The sequence below is a fragment of the Monodelphis domestica genome, chromosome 8 (assembly GCF_027887165.1).
Source record: "Monodelphis domestica isolate mMonDom1 chromosome 8, mMonDom1.pri, whole genome shotgun sequence".
Lineage (NCBI taxonomy): Eukaryota > Metazoa > Chordata > Mammalia > Didelphimorphia > Didelphidae > Monodelphis > Monodelphis domestica.
The window spans coordinates 240,354,434-240,379,107 of NC_077234.1; the positions used below are offsets into that span (position 1 = coordinate 240,354,434).

The 24,674-nt window shown below is 37.2% G+C and overlaps 1 protein-coding gene across 3 annotated transcripts in view; it reads left to right on the top strand.

Annotated features, from left to right (window-relative positions):
- The first annotated feature begins 10,171 nt into the window (after window positions 1–10,171).
- CDKL5 (cyclin dependent kinase like 5) overlaps window positions 10,172–24,674 on the top strand; it is a 295,365-nt gene continuing 280,862 nt past the window's right edge. Inside the window, exons 1-2 of one of the 3 annotated variants that reach the window (XM_056808681.1) lie at window positions 10,460–10,577; window positions 11,032–11,239. The gene's annotated coding sequence lies outside the window, so the exon portion shown is untranslated. Of the gene's footprint in view, window positions 10,578–11,031; window positions 11,240–24,674 lie in introns of all 3 variants that reach the window. The other 2 variants (XM_016424756.2, XM_001380680.4) reach the window with 2 other exon arrangements.

Below are 24,674 nucleotides of genomic sequence, written 5' to 3' on the forward strand. Positions count from 1 at the left end.
TTGAGTAGTAAAGAGATTAATGCAGAGGACTATTTCAGAAATATTTGTTACTCTCTGACCCCTCTACTGAATACTCATAATTTGAAGTAATAAAAAAAAAAACTACATTGCAAAATGAGGACATTTCTAGTTTTTGTTATTGCCATAGAAAAACAATACAGCTAAAATAGGAAGGTGAGAAGAAATAGTTGTAGTTATGCCAAGAAATTCCCATATGGCATCAATCAGCAGGCACATTTTCAGCCACCTGAAAATAATTTGAATTCCTGATGCTATCAGATTACAAGTTCTTAAAGAAGGAAATTGCTAGAAAGAGGACTCCTTTATCAGGAAGATTGAATTGTAATCAACAATCTGTTTTTAGATTTTAATCCCCAAAAGGTGATAACTCAGTATTTTATGTAGATCTACCCATTTTAACTACAAAAAGGTGTTAAGTAAGTACAAAAGGTGAACTAACCAAAAAAGATGTTAAGTAACCCAAAAAGGTATAATCTAACCAAAGAAGGTGTGAACTAAAGAGTGGGCAGTCCTGGAGAAAAGCATCTGCTGTGATTGTTAGACATGAAATTTCGGGGAGGTGACACAAGAGAAAAAGATCTTTAAAAAGGACCAGAGGCCAGAAGAAGATATATTTGATTCGAGGAGATGGAAGAGCTTTCTGACACGGAGGAGAGACTGGAAGACAGACACTTGAGGAGCGACCCGAAGACAGACACCCAGACTTATTTCCATTTAGATGGTCACCATTGGTGAGTGAAAGGCTGACTTAATGATCCCACTTTCTGGAGGCATAGAGCCTCCAGGAAAGGCCCATCGTCTTAAGACTCTTTTCCCTGGTTAGGGTCTTACTATTTCTACCTGGCTCAGAGGAAGCCAGAGTTTTCCTCCCTCTCTCTCTCATTCCTTAATATCTTCCATCTTTTGTAAATAAACTACCATAAATTCCATTTACTTTAGTAATTCATTTTGGGATTTAGAAATTAAATCCCTGGTGACCACCACTTTAAATATTCAGTGTCCAACCACAAATAAATTTAATACTACATAGTATAGCAATATTATTCAATGATCAACTGTGAAATACTTCACTATTCTCAGCAAAACAAAGATCCAAGACCACTCAGGGCTTATGATGAAAAATGTTATCTAACGTCAAAGAAAGAACTAATAGAGTCTGAATACAAATTGAACCATAATATTGTTTACTTTTTTTTTTGGTGTGTGTTTTCTTTTGCAACATGACTAACATGGAAACATGTTTTGTATGATTACAAATGTATAATCTACTTCAATTGTCTTCTTTTTGAGGGGAGGGGAAAATAAATATTATTTTTTAAAAAGAAAAAAGAACACATTATTGGATTTGGCTACCCTCCTGCATTTTAAGAGTTGATCCCATTCATGTTCATTGTTATAATTTGTTAATTGTATATTTCCCTTTATTGTACCCTCATACCTTTTCTTCATGCTCCTCTTTACAAAGAAGGTAGTGAAAGAGAAGAAATGTGATAAATATTAATCATCTATAATGGAATCTGTTTTCTGCTCCAATGATTATTGGTTCTTTTTTAAAAAATGAAATGTTTCATTTCTTTCTATTTACATATAGAAATAATTTTTAACTTTTTTCTGTAAAATTTTGAATTTCAAATTCTTTCTTTCCTTCTTTCCTCTCCTCCCTCATTGAGAAGGCAAACAATTTGATATAGGTTAAGCTCAGCTAGGTAACACAGTGAATTGAATACCAGGCCTGGAATTGGGAGGATCTGGATTCAAATCTAACCTCAGCCACTTCCTACTTGTGTCTGAGCAAGTCACTTTACTTCTCCTGTCCTGACTCTCCCATTGCGTAGCCCTTGCTGTTCTTGTGCATTATAATTGATACTATAACAGAACACAAAAACTTTTTTTAAATTGATATGTTATACAGGTACAGTTATGTAAAACATTTCTTTATTAGTCATGTTATAAAAGAAAATATAGATCAAACAACAAAAAAATTGAAGGAGAAAAAAGTTTAAAAAAGCATGCTTTGATCTGCATTCACACTCCTTCAGTTCTTTCTCTGGAGGTAGAGAGCATTTTTCATTACAAATCCTTCAGAATTGTCTTAGATCTTGTCTTAGAATAACTGTCATTCATAGGTAATCACTGAACATTACTGCTGATACTATATATAATTTTCTTCTGGTTCTGCTCATTCCATTTTGCATCAGTTCATGTAAGTTTTTTCAGGTTTTTCTGAGAGCATACTGCTTGTCATTTCTTATAGCACAATAGCATTCCATTACTATTATATATCACAACTTTTTCAGTCCTTCCCCATTTGATGAACATTCCTCAATTTTCAATTCTCTGCTACCATAAAAAGAGTTACTGTAAATATTTTTGAAGATATAGATTCTTTTTCTTTTTCTTTGATCTCTGAGATATAGACTTAATAGTAGTATTGCTGATTGAAAGGGTATGCATGGTTTTATAGCCCTCAACAATATTTTCAATAAACATACACTAAGTATGAAGATTCATAGAGCCAAAATAATAAGCTAGAGCAGAAATTCTTCTTCAAGTTACTTTAAAAAGCAGGGATAGACCATATTCTGAGGCATAAAACTTCATAAACAAATGCAGAAAAGTAGAAATAGTAAACATATACTTCAGTGACAAGAAAATAAAAATTATAATTAAGAAAAGGCTTTGAAGAAAGGATTCAAACCCTAAATTCAGATTTATTCAATTCTAAAGAATTGGTGAGTGAAAGATAAAAATTCATATAAGTCAATAATTTCAGCATAGAAAATGACAACAATGAGGTAACATACCAAAACTTTGGGAATATAGACAAAGCAGTCCTAAAGGGAAAATGTATGCATCTAAACACTTTCATCAATAACAATAAAAATACATATCAATGAATTGCAACAAAAAAAATCTGGAAAAGGAATAGATTAAAATAAAAACTTCCAACTAAATACTATAGCATAAAATATGAAAAAAATATGACAGGAACATAACTGAAATTTTAAAAATTCTAATTAATAAATAAAACTGGAAACTATTACTTTAAAGAATAAAATAGACAAACCATCAGTTTAATTTGTTTGTTTTTTAAAATAGAGATAGAACAGAAATTGCCAGCATCAAAAATGAAAAAGGACAATTCCAAATAAATTAAGAAATAAAGGAAATTATTAGAAATTAATTTTGCACACTTATATGCCAATAAAACCAACAACTTAAATGAAGCAGATGAATATTTCTAGAAATATAAAATGCTTTGTGTAACAAAACAAGATGTAGAGAATTTAAATCACCTAATTTCAAGAATAGAAATTGAACAAGTCATAAATTTTTTAAAGTTTATTTACTTAATTAATTAATTTAGAATATTTTTCCATAGTTGCATAACTGCTGTTCTTTCCTCCCTTCCTCCCACCCCCTCCCATAGCCAATGAGTAATTCCACTGGGTTTTACATGTGTCATTGATCAGGACCTATTTTCATATTATTAATATTTACACTAGGGTGATCATTTAGAATCTATAGCCCCAATTATATCCCCATCAAATCATGTGATCAAGCAGTAGTTTTTCTTCTGTATTTCTACTCCCACAGTTCTTTCTCCGGATGTGAATGGCATTCTTTCTTATAAGTCCCTCCGAATTATCTTGGATCATTTCATTGCTGCTCGTAGAGAAGTCCATTATAGTCGATTGTGCCACAGTGTATCTGTCTCTGTGTACAATGTTCTCCTAGTTCTGCTCCTTTCACTCTGCATCAATTCCTGGAGGTCATTCCAGTTCCCATGGAATTCCTCCAGTTCATTATTCCTTTGAACACAATAGTATTCCATCATCAACAGATACCACAATTTGTCCAGCCATTCCCCAACTGAAGGGCATCCCCTCATTTTACAATTTTTTGCCACCATAAAGTGCAGCTATAAATATTTTTGTACAAGTCTTTTTCCTTATTATCTCTTTGGGGATACACACCCAGCAGTACTGTGGCTGAATCAAAGGGCAAGCAGTCTTTTAAAGCCCTTTGCCTTCCAGAATGGTTGGATCAATTCATAACTCCACCAGCAATGCATTAAAGTCCCAACTTTGCCACATCCCCTCCAACATTTATTACTTTCCTTTGCTTTCATATTAGCCAATCTGCTTGGTGGGAGGTGGTACCTCAGAGTTGTTTTGATTTGCATTTCTCTAATTTTAAGAGATTTAGAACACTTTTTCATGTGCTTATTGATAGTTTTGATGTCTTTATCTGAAAATTGTCTATTCATGTCCCTTGCCCATTTGTCAATTGGGGAATGGCTTGATTTTTTGTAGAATTGATTTAGTTCCTTATAAATTTGAGTAATTAGACCTTTGTCAGATACAAACCCAGCAGTACTGTGGCTTCTGTTATAAAGATTTTTTCCCAATTTGTTGCTTCCCTTCTAATTTTGGTTGTATTGGTTTTGTTTGTACAAAAAAGTTTTTAATTTAAGAATGAGCCATAAATGAATACTTCAAGACCTTAGGACATCCAGGTGAATAATAAAATGTTGCCCCCAGTAGACCACACTCTCATCATTGTTTTATTGATGCATTTTCTTGCTAAATAAACTTCTCCTGCAACCTCTGAAATTTCTTTTTCAAATAGCCTTACTATCCTTTAACTCTCATGATGGAAGAAGTTAGTTCTCCAGAGGTAGTAACTCTGAGGATAGCAATGGATTAATAAGCTGGACTGAAGCTTTCTTCTCACAAATGGCAATTCCCAATCCAATTCTTAACTCCTGCTCCTATTTTTTTCCCTCCTAGTACTATCTTTAGCATTGCTTAACAATGTCAAAGTCAGAGATCATGTCTCTCATCTGTGACTTGTTTCTACTCTCATTAGCACTGCCCCTTTCCCTTATGCTATTATTAAATTCATAACTTGTTCCTCTGCTTCCAATTTTAAAAATGTACTTTTGCCTCTGATCACTGAGTAACAATGATATCTTTTCAATTTCCTCAAATTGGTAATCCAGTTTTTCTGAAGGCATTAATAAGAGCCAAGAAATTATTAATCTTTTTAGATTTCTTTTCTCCCTGTCAAGCTGCTTATGCATCCATTGAGCTAGCCATACAGGGCACATCCCTCCTTATTTCACTGAGAGGATTCTTCACCTAATACTAATAGTATTTCAGCAACAGGATATCGGGTTCTTTTATCTGCCCATTCAATAATGCGTGGCTACCTTTCTTCCACATTCTCCTCCTCATACTTCAACAATGAATAAAATAATGAAGTCATTGCAATCAACTTTTGCCAATCAATGCCAAATATTCTGGGTCATTTTCAAGTCAGTCCAGTCATTCAGGTTTAGGATTAGAATGCAGTGGAATGCCATACAAATGTAAGAAATTTGCTTTAGATATGATTTTAATAGATACACTTGAGATAAAATGTTATTCCCTTCCTGCTTTATGTTCTCCACAGAAATGGCTGTCCTAAGTCAGAAAGGCACTCCTTCAGGGCTGTGGGAATTCTGTTGAAATATCTAAAATATCAAATTCTCATAAATTGGGAAACCAGACCAGTACTGTTCCCATTTCCTTCCTATATATGATAGGTGTTGCTCCTACCTCACTTAGAAATTAGAAATTAGAAGCTTAGGATCTCAGAATTGGAGCTTAGAGTGGTGGGCCATAGGAGTAGGCTGGAACACAGGACTCTTAAAAAAATTTTTTTTAAATTAGTCAATTTAGAACATTTTTCCTTGGTTACAAGAATCATATTCTTTCCTCCCCTTCTCCCACCCCTTCCTGTAGCTGATGCATGATTCTACTGGGTTTTAGATGTGTCCTTGGTCACAACCTATTTCCACGTTGTTGATGTTTGCATTAGGATGTTCATTTAGAGTCTACATTCCCAGGCATATCCCTTCGACCCATGTGATTAAACAGTTGTTTTTCTTCTGTGTTTCTACTCCCAGGTTTTCCTCTGAATGTGGATAGTGTTCTTTCTCGTAACTCCCTCCGAATTTGGAACATAGGACTCTTGGGGAAATGAAGATGGTCAAAGAGGGTCAAAATAGGACTGCAACTAAGCTACAGCATGGTGAAAGTCCAGAGTCCCAGGGCCTCTTATTCCATTATAACTCTAATTCTATATCTTGGGATTTTGGGGAGTAACTAGATTAATGCTATTGTAACAGATTTCCCCAACACAGGGGGTCAGTTAATTTTTCTCTTTCAAAAGTATTAAACTGTCCTTGAGGCTTAACTGTCTGGGAAGGCTAAGACTTGGGCTATTAATAGAGCTGCCTATTTGCCTGAGTACAAAAAAGTCAAGAGGACCTCCAGTTGGACAAGGAAGTTTGACATAAAGACCATAAGGGGCAACAGAAATTCTTAACTAAATCAATGCTGTATCCCCAGTGATTCCTTTTCCTGTTTTAAATGTCCTTCCTTTGTTATGATTAAGTAAACTTCCTTTTGTTAACAATTAGATGGGCTATGAATACTTCAATTCATTCCATTCTTGAACCAAAGGTTTTGATCTGGTCAAACCAGATCAAACCATTTTGATCTGGTCAGCCCAGGTTTACTACAAAGGAAGAGTTAGGAGCCTACTGTTACCCTAAGAGTCTGGTATGTGGGGAACATGCTCTAAATTTATTTCCTAATCCAGAGAATTTACAAACAGGAAAGCAATCTCCATCTTCTAATTATTCAGCTCAGTCAAGAAATATTAAGCACTTATTACACCCCGGGCACTGTACTAAACCCTGTGAATATAAAGAAAGGGAAAAGAAAAATAGAAAAGTAAAATAAAATAATATATAAAAAATAAAATGAAAATTGAAAAAAATAGATATACACATAAGATGCATACAAAGTAGATGGAAGGAACTTTTTTTGTCACCAAATAATTGAAGATTCTTAAAAGGGTTTGTACCACTGCCAGCCAATTGGGTCCCTGGAGTCAGAATATTCAAGGAGTATCTCCTTTAAGAAGATGATTGTTCTTTTTTAACTCTTATCGTCCACCTTAGAATTAATACTATATAAGAACTAAGCAATGGGGGTTAAATGACTTTTTCAGGGTCACAGAAATAGGAAGTGTCTAAGGTTGGATTTGAAATTAGGACCTACTATCTCTAGGCTGGGCGCTCAGTCCACTGATCTACCTTGCTGCCCCCTACTTAAAGTGATTTTGACTCAGAAATGCTCAGGTCCTTTCCAGGTTAGATCTATATCTCTACAGACATTTGAAACGTTCTAGAAGTACACATGGATGGAGGGAAGGGTCAACATATAAGCAGTATGCACCTGTTTGTTGTAGTGCTCCTTTAGGGATTGCTTCAGAGCTCAAAATATTTGGGATATTTATAACTAGGGATATTTATATCCCTAGTTAACTATTTATTTATATCCCTAGTTGCCTTTTTCTGAATTCTTTCTGGCAATTTCTGGGCTATCTTGAGTTTTAAAGCTCTACCTTACTGATAAGGAGAACAAGTTCTGTCAAGTGAGTACTACCTACTTTTAGAATACTGCATTGTCATGGTGTAAGCTATTATAATATCAATACCTCACTGCCCCAGGCAACACTTCTCTGTTCTCTGACTGGATGGGAAAGCAGAGCCTGAGGATTTAATAATTTAAAATGAGGTATTGGATTATATTCCCCAGTATTACAATGTTCCAACTTGTACTCACTTTAAAATAAAATATCAAATATGCCATCTTGATTTAAGCCAAGGGGGGCTAACAGGATAAATAGTCCTTCATCTTTTACCTCCCTTTCTTAATACTGCAGACAGTGGTCAGATATGCACACCTTAGTTTGGATTTTTCTCTTGCATCTATTAACATTTAACTAATACTTTTTGATAGGCACAAAGAAGGTGATGATGGTAACGAATGATAAGTCATTTTAGAACTAATGGCTTATGAGATGATGGGGCATCAGGGAAGAACAGCAGTTAAGTCTGTGAACAATCACAAGTTGCTTAAGCTTTAGCTCCCTACCCTCCCTCTCACCCCCCACCTCAGTCGACTCTTTAAGACTTTATATTATAGAGGATAGAACAGATCCTAGGCCCAGATTGTGAAAATGTATGTAACTCTGTGTGTTTGTGGGTGTGTAGATAGAGACAGAAAGAGAGATGTGACACCAGTAACAGGTGACAGGACAGAATGTCAGATTTTGTGTATTTTAATTTAAAAATGCCATGTGGTATTAACTTTTCAGAGCACAGTGTTGGTAAGGTCAACTATAGGGTTCCAGTTTATAAAGAAAAGGGCACAATGCTGCCTAATTCAGAGGCAGCTAGTTATCCAGAAAATAAGTACCTTGGTCAGGATTAGAAAGTAGTTAAATTACTAGTGGCTTAATCACTATCTTCATTATCATTGGAAAATAATTCACTGTTGTTTATCCCTCTAATGGTAAGTCACCTTTGGATACTCAAGATAACATATTATGTATAATTTAATTCAATAACACTATATTACACTTGTAGTTTCTATTGAGATAAAAATAACTTAGACCTAGTAAAAATCGGTTTTCAGTTATTAAATTTTCCCTGTCTTCTTCAGGGTCCATAAACATAATTTAAGGATAATTATCCTTATTTTGATTCTACAGGCACATTGTTGTAGTTTCCGTAGCAAGAGTTATTAATAGGGAAATGGAGACAAATTCCCCAGAGATCTTAAATATAATTTTTTTTTAAACCAGGAGTATACAGCACTGTTAAATTTGTGAATGTTGAAAGCCAGAGCTCTGGTGTTTTCCTCCTTTTGCTTTCCATCACTGTTAACTCAGGGCTGCACCTACAAAATTATCTGGCACTCTTCCTACAGAGCCAGAAGGATTGTATCTCCGTTTCCTTATTGGTTATTCAGCTCTATGGAAAAAGCTGCATTAACTTGACCTAAAGTGATTTCAAATCTAGTATTTCTTGTTACAGAGATTATCAAAGATTAATATTGGTAATAGGTTTTTCAATTCCATTAGACAAACTCAATGCAGCAAACATTATTGCGAGTTTGCCACGTGAAAGCTTTAGATTTTATTCAAGGTGTTTATTTCCTATTAAAGAGCTGCATAGTTTTGATTTATTGGAAGCAGTAATCAGATCTCAGCGTCAGTGATCATTTTTTAAAAGAGGAATCCCCGAAGCATTCCTCCTTCCCACTTTGCTTTTGATTTATTTTTGCTATTTTTGCTAGATTTATTTTGCTATTTTAAATACTATTTAAAGCAAGTGACATTTTTGTCATTTGCACTGCGGCCACTGAAAACATAATCTTTCACATCGTTTTTCGTCTCCACCTTTAATTTTAGTTTTAAAAAAATGTAAATCTTGCTAGAGTCCTACAAGGGGTCTGTTTGTTATGACTTCATTGCCTCACCACTAGTAGCTGGGGAATCTGCAGCTTGGGGGTGCTGTGCCTTCTCCAGGAGTGGGGCACAGTTTGCAGCAGCAGCATGTGCACAAATGGCATTCCCAAGCCACCCAGCTGTTTGTTCCCAATTCAGAGAACAGAATGTCTGGGTGATGGATAGAGTGAATGTGTATGTATGAGTGTATGCCCCAGAGCTTGCAACAGTTGGACAGCGGCAGTAGCAATAGACCGCGTGACAGCAGGAACAAGTCAGTCCCCACCCTTTTATTATATCATCACCTTACAGAAGTGCTAGGTTCCATTTCCTTTCCTCTTCTTGCCGCCACCCTGCCCCAACGCTCCCCCCCTCACCCTTACCCCCCCCCCCCCCCCCCAGCTCCGGGCCACTTCACATCCAGAAGTGCTCCGTGCCAGCTCTCGACTCCCACCTCCCGGGTTCTTTCTTCAGTGCATGTGTGTGGGATAGCCCTTTACAGGAAGGATTCCTCCTCTTTTCTGCAGTGACGGGCGAGGGACCCGGCCTCCCCCCTAGCCCACCCCACCGTCTGTGCTATTGCCTCTTTCCTAGTCACGCTCTCTCGGGCTGCCAATCCTTCCCTCTTCTTTCCTCCGGCAAATCCCCCTCCCTACTTTCTCCTGTCAGGCAGCAGCCCGGCCCCGCCCCCTCCCATCCTTCCAGTCCTGGTTGCTGGGGACTGATGAGTCAACCAAACCTAGCGCGAGCTACGCTGCGAATGCGCGCACGCGCGCCCCCGTGCGTGGGGCTGAGTAGAGTGTGTGTGTATATGTGTGTGTGTGTAAAATGGAGATAACGTTCAGGTCCTGGGGACGGGAGTATCGATGGCGAAGAGGGGAGGGGAAGGAAGAGAGCGATCTGAAGAAAGGGGTAGAGAGAATGAGGGAAAAAGCTGCTCTCCCGAATAGGTTCTCCTTGAAGCGGGAGGGGCGGGGCGGGGCGAATTTGGGGGCGGGGTCGGCCCGAGAAGCCTCCTCATTGGCTAGGACGGGCCCGGTCGCCCGGGCTTGAGTGGGTAGCAAGCACGGTTGCGCGTTCGCCCGGTCGGGAGGGCGGGGCCGGAGGGTTCGATTAGTTGCCACTGCCGCTGGGGAAGAGAAAACAGCGACGGCTGCGGCGGCTGTAGCGGTGGGAGTCCCCGCTTAAAGCCGGGACTGAGTGGGGTAAGTGAGTCTCGCAGCCCTTCTTTACCCGGGTGCCTCGCCTCCGGCCCTCCCATGTCGGGAGAGGAACCGCCGGGTCTCCCGTGTGGGGGTTAGGCGAAGGGGGGGGGGCAGACAGTATGGGGGCGACGGGGCGGCCCTGGCCCTCAGGAGGGAGTAAAAGGGGGAGGGGGACTGTAATTGGGGGAGGGACTGCCGCAGCCCATTCCTCTTTTTTCTCCTCCCTTCCCACTTGCCGAAACCAGAACCAAGGAGGCTTCCCAGGAAATCGCGGAAATAGATGATTTTTTTTTTTAACGGGGTGGGGGTGGGGGGGCAGCTCAGCCTAGACTCCCTTGGGATGACGCGTATCGGGGTCCGCTCTAGCAGTGGAGGGTGCTTCTGCCTCTGGAGTGGCGTGTGTGTATATGTATATATGTGTATGATTGTGTGTATGTTCCCTCTTCCCTTCCAGCACTCTTACCCTTTGGAGCTTCCTCCTCAGCCTACGAAGTGTCATCTCTCCGCTTCCCCACCCCCACCCCATTCCCCCCGCGCTTTCCTCGGAAAAATCTCTCCTCCTGGGTGCCCTTAGGGGATGGGGGGCGGGGAACGGGCTGTCACCTCTGCCACTCAAAGGCGTCCTCGCTGTGTTGGTCGCCCACCTTTCGAGCCTCGGAGATGTAAGTCCTGGAGGGTCGGAATCTGGGGAGTGGGGAGAAGAGGAGTTGCAGTGCTTCGAGTTGTGAGATGGTCTCCGAGCCGGCGAACTTGACTTTGCTGACCTTGACTTTGTGGGGATGAGGGATGTCTCTCCCTGTATCTTCTGAGGCCCCCCTATTTTATTTGCTTAACAAGTTTTCAAGTGTAAGGTTATTTTCTGGAACTGCAGAAGATAAGCAACATTCTTTTTACCTAACTGGAACGAAATGTTTTGCAATTCTTGCGGCGTTAAGGATGTATGTGTATGTGTATGTGTGTAGTTATTAAAGGGGATAAAAAAATCAAATCTTGGATTCTTCCAACATATTTCATGCACCTGTTGGTAGTACTTAGTAACTAAACTGCTTTGATTAAAACAAAGCAAAACATAATCAACCAGAGAAACAAAGGATATTTCAGTATAGAAAAATACATTTCAGTAGAGGGTTTTAATTCATCTTAGGGTTAAAGCACACGTGATGGATCTATTATAAAATTTAGATCTCACATTCCTACTCTTTAGTTCGATGAGGTAGGGACTGTATTTTAATCTATAAATAGTTGCAAATCAGTGTCCTTTTTAACACAATTGATTAAATGATACATTATGTTCATTTATATGGGACATAAGGTGATCTTTTAGTTTGGAGCTTGTTCTAGGCACTGGCGCTATGTAACTGGGAGCTTGGAAGGCTGCAGCAGCATTGCCATTCTGACACTCTGAGTGGGTGGGTGTTTCTTTTGACAAGTGCATTTAAGAGAATATTTGAGAAGATTTTGCTGAGATGGGGGAAAGATAAGAGAGAGAGAGAAAGAAGCACAAAATAAAAAACTGTTGAGGTCTTGTATGCTGAGCTTTTTCTCCATACAAGGAAACCTTGTTTAGAAAGGAACCATTTATCTGCATAATATAAAGCTCAGAAAAACAGCCATACTGGCAAAAATTAAACATTCGGTTTTAAATAAGGCACCTTTGGAGGAAGCTGATTGGAAGGTACAGAATGAGAATAGGTATTAACTCCTTTTGTGATTTGACATCTTTGAAATGATGAATTCCACATAAAGCATTTAAAAATATGGACAGGAGTGCTTTCTACAGGTAACTTGTTTATTTTTCAACTGGATTTCTAAAGTATGCTTACCTTTTTTTGAAGTCAGTTTCTTTTTTGTAGCTCTGGTCTTTGAATTGTACTTTACTTATATTTCTTGTATATATATTTTTTACTAGAATTTTCCTGGGGTTAATTAATCAATACAGTATGTATTCTCTACAGTGCTTTATGAGTTTTAAAGTAAGTACTCTTAGTAGAATCAGCTCTCACTTATGTAAATAATAGAAATAATTGCTTGTAGATCAAATGTGTTTTAAACCCAGAGTGTTCTGTGAGGTAATTGGAACCTCATTTAATGATGACCACCTTTTAATTATTTTCCTTTTGAAAATGTGAGGAAAATAGAATGAGGAGAAATTCCATTCAGTATTTCATTTTCTCCATTCTCTCTTCTCTTCTCCCTTTAGTTATTAGGTCCAAATTCTTGCAAGGTCTTCTAAATACTGACAATAGTAATTTTTTTTAGAGAAGACATTGCTCTCTGTTGAAAAAAATTACCATTTGATAGTAATTTTAATGTTGAGGGTCACTTGTTCACTGTACACCTTTTTAGTAAGAGCTGAATTTGCTAACTTCAGTTTATTAACTAAATATTTACTTTTTTAACATAGTTAGCATATGAATTTCAAGAGAAGAAAAATAAATTTCAGATGCCATTAAAATTTTTTTTTTCTGTGAATTCTGCCCCCCTTGACTGGAAAAAACAACAACCGCAACAAAACCTTCTTTTCTGTTTGTATACATGTTTCATCTTCTTCTGTTGTATTATCAGTTGCCTGGGGGCAGGGGCTGTATGTTATTCTTCATTGTTGTATACTTGTTATTTAATACAGAGTCTTGTCTGAGGTAGGTGCTTAATAAATATTAGTTGAATTGACATTTTCTTTAATTAGCATATTACAATGTGATTTGGTTTTTCAACATTTTGGTTATTTTGGGAGTTGTCTCTGCTATTTTCTTTTGGGTGGTGTCAGGGATGCTAATATTACCAGTGCTATATTAGTTTCTGGAATTTTAGAGAACCAAAAGCATGTCTTTAAATTCATGTGTACAATCAAAATGATTAAAAAATCATTTTGATAAACCTTTATATGTGAATACAACATAGTGACATGTGGTTAGTGATCTAACCAATAATTCAACAAATATAAAGAACCTACTGTGTGCAAAACATTGTTCCTTGTATTAGAGTTGAATACAGAATTTAGGTAAGGTCTTTCCTAGTCTCTATATTGTTATAGTTGGTGGGTAAAATACAAATACAACCCAATATAATATACAATAAGTGCATTACTGAGTTGCACAAAATTGTTTTTTTACTTGGATAATATAGGTTATCTTAGGTTCTCTAAGAACTTGGTTTCTGCTGTTATTCATTAATGTTAAAAGATAATCTCCAAAGTTGCTTGTTCTACTAATAGACTCAACAAGATCCACTAAAATGTTACTGTGGAAAATGAAGCAATTAAAAGATATTTTACCTTTTATAATTCCATGTCCATATTCTGAAACACAAAAAGTTATATCTTTTCATGTAGAATTATAAAATTGCCTGAAAGGAATAAATTTCTGCTATTCATAATGTCACTGCTATTTTCAAGACATGCTTTTAACCATTTTATATGTACTTGCTTAGCTCCAAAGAAGCCAGGATAAAGACTTTGGTTAGATAGGAAGTTCTTTTTTTTTTCTTTTAAAAAAATAATCCTTACTTTCTGTCTTAAGTCTAAGTATCCATTCTGCGGCAGAAGAGCACTAGCCAGCTGCTAAGCAATTGGGGTTTACTTGGCCAGGTTCACACAGCTAGGAAGTGTCTGAGGTCATATTTGAACTCAGAACCATCTCTAGGCCTGGCTCTGTGTTCACTGAGCCACTTATCTGCCTCAAAATAGGAAGTTCTTAATAATTGATGAAAACCATTTTCCTTTTGCTACTAGTGGATTTAAAAACAGTGATTGCATATTGGAGAGTCACGAGGCTCTATATAATAACTGGCAAAAATATTATAGTCACTCATCTTAAATGGTAGACATATAACTTCTTGTGCATTCCATTTAAAAACTGTTCATCTTAAATATACTCTTCCCAGTGCTTCCCAGTGCTTGTTAGACTATTTCCATTTAGGTCCCTTTGTAGCTTGGATCTTGGTAAAGGAGACCATATAGATATTTAGGAACTTAATGAAAATTATTGTCCTCTTGGTCTTCAATACAAACCCCTAACCCCCCTCCCCCTTCCACCTTACCATCTAATCACTTTCCAAATCCAATCACTTATATGTCTTGTATCTCTTCTTGCTCCACTTATCCAGCTTCTGCTATGTCCTAGACTATTGAAGTAGCAGTTGAGTGGATATTTAAAAAATGTAGATCTGACTATGTCACTCCACCCTACCCACCAAACAAAGACACAAATAAATCTTTAGTGGCTTCCTGTTGCTTTTAGGAAAAAATAAAAAAAATCCCCAGCTTGGCATTTAAGTCTTTTTACAATGTGGTTCCCATCTACCTTTCCAGATTTCATTTCATATTAACATCATTTCTTCTCGTCCCTTGTTTTGCGTAGGTGGTTTTCTAATGTCTGGAATTCTGAAATATACTTTTCTTATCAGCTCACCTCATATAATACCTAATCTCTTAATTTTCTTCACAGAATAGCTCAGATCTGTTTAACTACTCTTCAAAGCTTTCCTTGATTGTTTTTTCCTCACCCCAGTTATTTTCCTCCTTTAGAAATTACTTTTTTAAAAAAGCTTTTGATGTCACTTCAGTATCCCTCCACTTCCCAGAGAGCCAACTGAAATAACAAGTGATATTTGTTATTATTGTCTTCTTCTTGTTATTTTGTCCCAAAAGACAAGAAGAAAAGAAAAGAAAAATCAGCATAACAGAGATCAGTACATTGGAAAATCTGAAACATGTGAAGTGTGTAATACTTGTGATGATCATTTCATATTTCTTTGCTTTAGTCATGCTTATTTATAATTTTGCTATATTCACTTTTGATTTTTTGTCTATGTGGTTATACTTTCCATTTTCATTGTTATAGTCATTGTGTATTCTTTTCTTTGCTTACTTCACTCTGCATTGGGTCATGTAGATATTTCCCATGTTCTCTGAATTAATTACATTAATTATTTCTAGCAACATAATGATGTTCTTTTACATTCATGTGCCATAAGTTAGCCATTCCCAGTACATGGACATCTTAACTTTGTTTCTGATTCTTTGCTGTCACAAAAAATGCTTCTATTTTGGTATACATAGGCACTTTGTTATCAATGACTTCCTTGAGGTATAAACCTAGTAATAGAATCTCTGTGTCAATGGGTAGGGATATTATAGAAATTATTTTTTATACATGCTATAAAAGAAAAGCTTGTATCAGAGGCACTTTTGTTTTTGTTCCAGAGCCTAAGCATAGTGATAGGCTCCCACAATATTTTCTTATAGACAACTTATGACCTCCTGTTCTAAACAGTTTGCATTCTGTCATTTTATTTTAAATTCCATATATTCTAAACATTAGATTGTCAATTAAGAATAAATAAATGAAATTTTTTTTGAGGTAATTCCAGAATATACGCTACTCTGGAAAAGTAATCTTTTTGAGGTTTTTGGCATAGTAACTAGAGTACTGGTGTTGGAGTCAGAATGATGGGGATTCAAATTCTGTCTCTGACACATACTAGCATTATGAACCTGGGTAAATCTCTTAATCTTTAAAAGACCCAGGCAACTCTTGAAGGCTATGAGTTACAGAATTGATAACAACTTGCATTTAGGGCATTTCCTCATTGGGAGTTCCCCTATGCCAATATGATCATTTTGGGTTAAAAAAAAAAGGGAAGGAAGGAAGGAAGGAAGGAAGGAAGGAAGGAAGGAAGGAAGGAAGGAAGGAAGGAAGGAAGGAAGGAAATAAGGAAGGAAGGAAGGAAGGAAAGAAATAAGGAAGGAAGGAAGGAAGGAAAGAAGGAAGGAAGGAAGGAAATAAGGAAGGAAGGAAGGAAGGAAGGAAATAAGGAAGGAAGGAAGGAAGGAAGGAAATAAGGAAGGAAGGAAGGAAGGAAGAAAAAGAAAATAATATTATTTGGCAAGTCAAAATTATCTTGGATTTATAGATCAGTGATAGTAGAGAAATTTTATCATGTTTGAGAGATTCATGTTTGTCATACATTCTAGGAGCCTATTTTTAGTACATTCATATGTCCTAATAGTGTGTTCTTTTTGTTCTACTTCCATCAAAACTGCAGTTAATTAATTAAAAAATTAATTAAAATTATTAAAAAAATTAATTAAAAAATCTATTAACTTTAGTTAATAGATTAATCTTTGAGAAATTGTTGATTTTCCATGTCCACCACTATTTTCCCTCTCTTATTCTAGGGTCATGGAACTGACACAACTGGGAAAAGCAGGTGAAAAGTACAAGCCATCCTTGCTTCCCTCTTAGACTATATAGTTTCCCTTTTTTCCAGTGTAATTTTGGGGTAGGTGGACTCTTCTAAGGGAATAGCAATAAGGTCATTCTTTTTCAAGATACATAGATAACATCATAAGTTTGAGATAGTTGTAGAAGCTACAGAAATACAGTATTTATTAATGGGCATCTTTCCATGGGAAAGTAACCCTTTCAAGCCCCAGGTGGGTAAATCATTAACTCCTTATGGTTGGTCATATCTGGAATTTTTAACCACAAAGAAATCAGACACTGGTCTGATATTATCAGTTTATACCATTCTCATAACTGAAATGAAAATGATTGAGTATGTTCAGAAAACAGAAAAAAAAAAACTTTGGTAATCAGTAATGACTTTATGATTTTTTATTATTATTATGCAGTCTAGAAGAGTCGTGTAGTGAAAAGACCATTGGACTAAGAATGGCATGTGAGTTGGGATACCAGCTGCCATTTGCTATTTCTCATGCCTCACTATTAAAAATAGGGATCATAATGACATATACCCATTTTAACCTCAGATGATTAAATGCGAGTATATGGAAAAGCTTCCATTTTTGCTGAGTTAATCATTTACTAATAATTGGAAATATCAGTCTCTTATCATCTCTTACCTAGATTATTTTAGTAGTCTGCTGACATTTCTCTCTTTTAAGTTTCTCCTTATTTCCATTCCATCCTCTGTTTAGCTGTTGGATTGATATTCTAAACTGCAAGTCTGACCATTGATACTCTTACTTGGTAAACTCCAGTGGCTGGCTCCCTGTTACCTCTGGGATCAATTATAAAATTCTTTCTTTGGCTTTTATAGCCCGAGACAGCATGATCCCTTCCAACATTTCCTGTCTTCTTTCACCATAATCTTTCCTGTAGTCTTTAATCCAGTGACAATGGCCTCCTTACTATACTTTGGATATGACATTCTCCTGACCCCTAGAATTTTCATTGGCTGTTCCTCATGCCAGAAATTCTCTCCTCACCTCTCACTGGCTTCTCTGACTTCCTTTAAGTCCCAGCTAGAAATCTTACTTTCTACCAGAAGTCTTTCCTCATCCTCCTTAATGTTAGTGCCTTCCCTCTGTTATTTTTAATTATCCTGTATATAATTTGTTTGTACATAGTTGTTTACATGTTGCCTCCCTCATTAATTTCTGAGCTTTTTGAGAGTAGGAACTGCTTCTTGTCTGTCTTTGTATCCTCAGGACTTGGCACAGTACCTGGCACATAGGAGGCACCTAATAGTGTTGGATAACTGACTAGTTGACTGATTGATTTAATGATTGTATAAGGTTGTCTGGTTTATGAGAATGTGGGGGGATAGTAAGGAAGAGAGTGAAGGGAATAAGCACCTACTATGAGCCAGCTATTCTAATAACAAAGCTCTTTAACAAATATTGAATTTGAACCTCATTATCTTATTCATCCCTGTGAGGCAGCTACTATTTTATTCCTATTTTATAACTGAGAATATTCAGGCAGACAATTTAAATACCTTGCCCAGGGTCACACAACTAATAAGACCATATTTGAACTCGGGTCTTCTTGACTCTAGTGCTCTGCCCATTACACTATTAACTTCCTTACTCTTTGGTAGTGAATTCCATGGCAAGAAAAATGTGGTCTGACATAAAGCTTGTTAACAGACTTATGGTATAAAAACTTTATTCATAGTTATTTAATTTACTAAGGAAATTACAAAGATAGTCCCAATCTCAGTCTTTATTCCTTGTCACAGTTGTTTAAGCTAACTTGTAATTTTACAATGAGCAGTATTGACAAATTAAGAATTACTTTGGGGGTCAGCTAAGTGGCTCAGTGGATTGTGTAACAGTTAAATTAGTTTCTCTACTAAAAGTATTATAGTTTTAGAGGTTTATTAAAGATTATTAGAAATCAAGGATAAAGAAATACAAAAATAGAAAAAAACACATTCCTAGGGCTGGTAAGCCTATTCAATTTCACTTATTACATCTTTTTTTTTTTAATTAATTAATTAATTTATTTTAAAACCCTTACCTTCCGTCTTGGAGTCAATACTGTGTATTGGCTCCAAGGCAGAAGAGTGGTAAGGGCTAGGCAATTGGGGTTAAGTGACTTGCCCAGGGTCACACCTCTGTCTGAGGCCAGATTTGAACCTAGGACCTCCCGTCTCTAGGCCTCGATCTCAATCCACTGAGCTACCCAGCTGCCCCCTCACTTACTACATGTTGAGAGATGCGTGTGCTTAGAAGTGGAAGCAGAGAGACCCAAGTAGGCGTTACAGTCAGTTTGAATACAGATGCTTATCTCGCACTCAGGTGAGATTATAGGGAATTCTGGGAAGTGCCAAGGACTTCTGCGGATTGAAGTTTGGGGTTCAAATCTCTATTTTTACAATTGGGAGCTAGGCCTAGAGATGGGAGGACTTGGATTCAAATTTGGACTCAAGACACTTCCTATCTGGTGATCCTGGGCATGTCACAACCACTAATTATTGCCTATCCCTTATTGCTCTTCTGCCTTGGAACCAATACAAAATACTGATTCTAAGTTGGAAGTTAAGGGTTTAAAAAATTGATTTTCTCTGTGAGGTGGGTAGAATAGGTATTATTTATTTTCATTTTAGAGTTGAGAAACACAGGATGTGAAGTTTGAGAAGTTTGGTTTTCAACCTCTCAGTTTGTAGCGATGAGAATATATAATGCATATCAGGTATTTACATTCTGAATCATAACTGTAGCAAAATTACAGTTTTGAAGTAGCCACCAAAATAATTTTTTGGTTTGGGGTCACTGCAACATGAGGAACTGTATTGTGGGGTCGGCATTAGAAAGGTTGAGAACCACTGCTTAAGGGGAAACAATGGCGGAGCCAGAACTACAACTTCTGTCTTGAAGTCCTAGTCCAAGAGTCATAAATATAGTGAGAAGGGATCTCAAGATTGCCTGTGACTTCAACCGTCATCTATGTGTGCATCCTTTTGGCAGCCCTTTAGAGAAATTATACCTATTTTTATAATTTTTGTTAATTTAAAACAATATTGCAGCAACCCAGAAAAAAAGATTTGGCTTTAGCTGTTACTGAACATGTTTCCAACAGGACAGAAACCATTTATAAGTTAATTATGTAGCAATAAAGTTAACTCCTTAAAAGGATTAAAAATAAAATTAAAAAAATTAACTTTTCCTTGGATGATCTACTAGTGCCCAAAGAAATGAGGCTCCTGGATTCTTAGGTGTAGAAGCAACTTGGAACAGGCATGTTTTCTTGTAAGGTCAAGAGCTTATTTCACTGAATTTCTCAGAACAACCTCCTTAAAATGCTTGTCATCCATTTCAGTGGCCATCTGTTTTACAGAAATTAACAGTAATTTTCTAGACTTCTTTTCTTTTTTCTGTTTTCTTAGATCCATCTAGTTATTTACATTTTATTAATGTCTACATTTTTAGTGTCTTGGTAACAGTTGCAGCAGTAAGTGTTTAACTTTCTGTAGAAGATTGTTTTTCTTCGTCTGTTGTCTCTTGTTCATGAGCCTTAGCAGCACAATTTTTTGTTTATTAACATTTAATTCCTTCTACTTTTTTGCTTTCTTTTTTTCTCAACACATAGTTTTTTAGATTGAGTATTTCCGGTGATAAACGATTTAAAATGTTTTTTAGTTTTTTGCTCATTTTTCTACTACTATATTTAGAAACACTGACACCAATAGGACTTTTTCCCAAAAATGCTTTAATTTTTGATATATTGATGTGGCTGTTCCTTCCAAGAGTGCTGGTTGCAAACTGTCAGTGCCTTCCTTCCCAACTTATGTGACTTTTACCTGACTCTTATTTTCATCCTCCTGCAAACAAACAGAGGTTTATGCTGGGAAAATAAAAAAAAAGGAAGGGTCTTTTCCTTTCTTTCAGATGGAGGGGGGCAGGGATGAATGGTTTGCCTCACTGGAAATGTGTAAACTCCAGTGAAACAGTTGAGGGGAAATGAGGTAAGGGGAGTATGGATGCTGAGATGAGAGCTTGAGGCAGAAAGAAACTTTCTATCTCTATTCCTAAAGGATATTTTTATAAACTATACCCTTTGAGTCCTAATGTGAGCACCACTGCAGAGAAAGATGTTTATATCCCAGTCAGCTGTTTATGAGCAAAGGGTTTGTAGTCAAGCCCTCTTCTATGGAGGGTGGTGGCAGATCAGGTCTAGTTTTGCCAAGGATGGGATAGGATTTACCCTTTGAATTCTGTCCCTTATCACTCAACCCCTTTCTGTTAATGAAGATGGGCCAAACCCAGATCCAACTTAAACTAAGATTTATTTTGAAAAAGGGAAAGGAAGGTAGTGATGGGAAAATGGAAAAGGATGCCCCGATGAGCTAAAAGTCCTGTCTCTATCTTCCTACCTTGTGGCTTCTCTCCCCTCTGAGAGAGCTACAGACTCCAAGTCCCAAAGGACGCTGCCTCTTTTCCAGCTGTCAGTCTTCTCTATTTCTAATTTAATATCTCTAATCTCTAAGTCCAAGTCAAATTCAAAGAAGGCAAAGGGAGACCTAGCAAGAAGTAGGAAGACGGGCTCAGATGAGAGAGTCCAAACCAAACTTCTTCTGAGTCAAGGGTTCTTGTAGTTAGATGGAGGAAAGGTAGTAGAAAATTCCTTGATGGAAACAGGTTCACAGATAGGTGGGAAAATCTGGCTCTTCCTCTTGTGGCTTCGAATCACCCTCAGTCACCCAAGACAAGTCCTCTCTGTTTCCCTTCCAGAGCTGGAAGTCCTGGGGCTGGCCAGAATTCTCAGCTCACTTCTCTCTACCCACAATCCTTTGCTGTCACTCAACTGCCCCCAAGTTGCTTGTCCATCAAACATGCAGGATTCTATCCAGGTCCCTTTGCTATTCTTACAATGCAAAGTCCTGGAAGTTTCTCTAAATTCTTGACATTGAATGGGTATCGATGGAGCACTAGGGCAGTTCATAGCATTGTCTTTACTTTTGCTAATTTATCAGCCTTTTCCATTCATGTCTGAGATGACAACAGAGTTTCCAATATTGTTCACATTTTCCTTAGCTTTGACTATCCTCTGTAACCTTATAATCATCTTTGACTCTAACTCTTGCCTCCTTAATAATAACTTCTATAAATGCTGATGCTTATTGAATTGAATTGAATATTCTAATTTGCCTCTTCCCACTTGTGTGTATATATATAGAAGCCCTTTAAGATCTTTTTTGGGGGAAATCTTCAGCCTCATTAAATTTTTTTCTTTTTGTGATTATTGCTTTTTTCTATACTGTAGGATCTTTTGAGATATGCTTTCAAGATTGTGATTCTCCTGGAGCACTATTGCCCAACTTTTCACATAGACAAAGAGTAACTACGAAGTTGATGCCACCTCTTTTCCTTAAATATTTCTTTTGAATTCTATGTTTGATTCAGCTGTCATTCCATTTTTGATATCTGTTCATTGACTTTCTCAAACTTTTTTCCCTTTTAAAAAAAGCCTTCTTTGATTGGGCACTTTTAACATGCAAAAATAAGATCTACATTTCAGGATGGTTTATTTCTGCTTTCTTGCCTTATGCTCTGACCAGGGCATCTGGTAGAAAAAGAACTTGTACTGTTTTACATTTCCCCATGCTAGAATTTTCCCAGTATCCCAAAGCAACACCACATTATTTGGAGTTATTTATTAAAGTATTTCTTCTGCTCATCATATGATTGCTCTATTTTTATCTTTATATACAATAATTTAGAATAAATATCCTGATGTAATCCACCATTGGATTCAGTTTGAGGAAAGCATTGCTGTGACACAGCCTGAGAGTTTATTTTCCCTTTGCCTTTGCCTGTCTTTTGGCCCTTTAATTTACTGTTTGCAAACTTTCCTGAGGCCTGAGTAGGGAGAAAAAAAACAAACGATAGTATGCTGTCTTCAAATACAGGATTGACCCAAGGTGAAGCCAGTCTTTGGTACCTGTATTCTGTGATCCATCTATTTCCTCTTAAAATATCTGTCTTTTCTGATCCTAGACATCTAGAGGCCTGTGTTCCATACCTTCTTCATGCTCCCTGCTCCTCTCATAAGAATTTGGTTTTTTATGAGAGAAACATATAAAACATAGAGTTTTTGCTGTATCTTTTCTAATATGCCAGATAGCTAACTTTAGAAGCTGAGCCATATTAGTGAATGCTAAAGCTTCTACAGATTGTAACCTTTTCTTGTTAATATGTGTACATTTTAAAAGGCGTTTGGAAAGGTGTGTTTTCTACCTACTAGAAATGTAGCATATGAAATGAAAAGGAATTTAAGTCATTGATTGGACTTTTGGAGCAAGTTTTCCAGATAATTTAAAATTTCCACTTAAGTAGTTAGTAGTTTTACTTAACTGTAGAACTAACCTTATTCATAGTTCACATGAAAGGTCTTATGTGGGAGGAAAATGAAGATAATTCAGCAAGTATTTATTGAGTGCCTTCTATGTGTCAGGCACTTGGGATACAAAGACAAAAATGAAACATCCTGTCTAAAGGAACTTGCCTTCTCTGGGAATGGAGACAATATAAAAACAGAACATTAAGCACAAAATAAAGACAAAGTAATTTCTTAGGGTGAGTCATAGATCTAATGTAAATGAGATCCTGTGTGGTATATTGGAAGGAGCTGTAGCTGGAGTAAGAGGATCTGGGTTCAAATCCTACTTCTGATGCTTTTACCATCTTTGTGACCTTTGATAAGTTGGTTCACCTTTTTTGAGTCTCATCTGTAAAATGAGGGTCTAGAACTGTTTGACTTTTGTGTCTCTTTCTAGCTTGAGATCTGAGATCTTGTAATAGAGGTTGACTGGCCTTTGGTGGGCAATCCTTGGAATGTGTGTAGGTACTTCTTGCTTTGTTCCAATCCTAGTGATCCCATGGAATTTTGGTATGAGCCTTCTTTTAGTCATTGATGACTCAGAATTTTTATTGTTTTCATGATGAGTACTCTAATTGTTTGAAGAAGCTAGAAGACCCCTTAACTCTAGGATTATTGAGCTGGAACTTAATATGCATAAAAAAGGGAGACCCACTTTTCTCTCTTACCTCCTTTATGGTTTTGAAGTAGGAGGGCTGTTTTGCCCTGTTTCCCTAGGAGCTGGAGGGGGGAATGGGTGCATTTCCTTGCCTCCTACCTGGCTATGGTATACTTGGCTATGGCCCCTTCTGTGTCTATTCTTTCTTGATCTTTAGGCAAACAGATATTCTGAGGTGGAAGTGGCCAAGCAACCTTTTGAGTTAAGATTCGGATATTCAGAAGTGGTGGCAGCAGTAGCAGTGCCCACTGGAGCTGTATTGGCTGATGGCAGTGAAAGGGGCTGCGTCACAAGTACAGAGACTCAAGACAAATGGGCTTAGAATAATTGTACCCAAGGAACAGTAGCTTCATGGAGTATAACCTCTTTTGGTGGGGAGAAGTACCAGCTAAGCATTCTAGAGTTACTGACCCTGGGAACCCAACAGAGAATTTCACCCTAGTAACACTTCATGACTGTGGACTATATGGAGGGAATAAAGAACCTCCAGTGCCAGGACCTATCTCTATCACATCTGTCTCATTGCCCACTCTCTCCATGGACTCTGTATGGCCCTCCATATTTTCTGCTAAAGTGTTCTTACTATATAGTTTTAATAAATACCTTTTTAAAAAAGCTAATTAAGTTTGGTTATTAATGGAGAATATAGCATTGGGTGCTTGAACAACAGCTCTAGAAACCTAGCTCTTCATATGTTACCTCTAAACCCTTAAGTCATTTGTCCTCTGTGGACCCTAACCTGTGAATGAAAGAATAAAAAGTTGAGGGAATACAACGTGATTGTTATAAGAGTAATTCATTAATAATGGA